Source organism: Nestor notabilis, unplaced genomic scaffold (assembly GCF_000696875.1).
Source record: "Nestor notabilis isolate BGI_N333 unplaced genomic scaffold, ASM69687v1 scaffold18118, whole genome shotgun sequence".
NCBI lineage: Eukaryota > Metazoa > Chordata > Aves > Psittaciformes > Psittacidae > Nestor > Nestor notabilis.
In genome coordinates, this window is record NW_009940851.1 from 8,898 (window position 1) to 9,172 (window position 275).

General features: G+C 61.1%; 1 protein-coding gene across 1 annotated transcript in view; it reads right to left on the reverse strand.

The window, feature by feature from the left end:
• BSG (basigin (Ok blood group)) overlaps window positions 1-275 on the reverse strand; it is a gene marked incomplete at its 5' end in the record, with an annotated part of 7,601 nt that overhangs the window by 6,622 nt on the left and 704 nt on the right. The gene's annotated exons all lie outside the window — the stretch shown is intronic.

Genomic DNA, 275 nt, shown 5'->3' on the forward strand with positions numbered 1-275 from the left:
CGACGACCCGAGCAGGACGTTCCATCCCCAGGTTCCTATAACCCCCAGCAGCCGCCCGTCAGCTCCGCAGCTCGGAGCAGAGGGAATCCGGTCGCTCCCACAGGACAAGCAAAACTACACCACAAGGCAGCGGCGCACACAGACACGGCCGTTCAAAAACGGTTGCACCTCAGGACACCCAAAAAGCAGGTTTTGCTCCCCACAGCTTGTATGACCAGCGAGGAAGCAAGCGGGAAGCACGGCGGGAGCAGCAGCTCTACGAGCTGTAGGGAAGG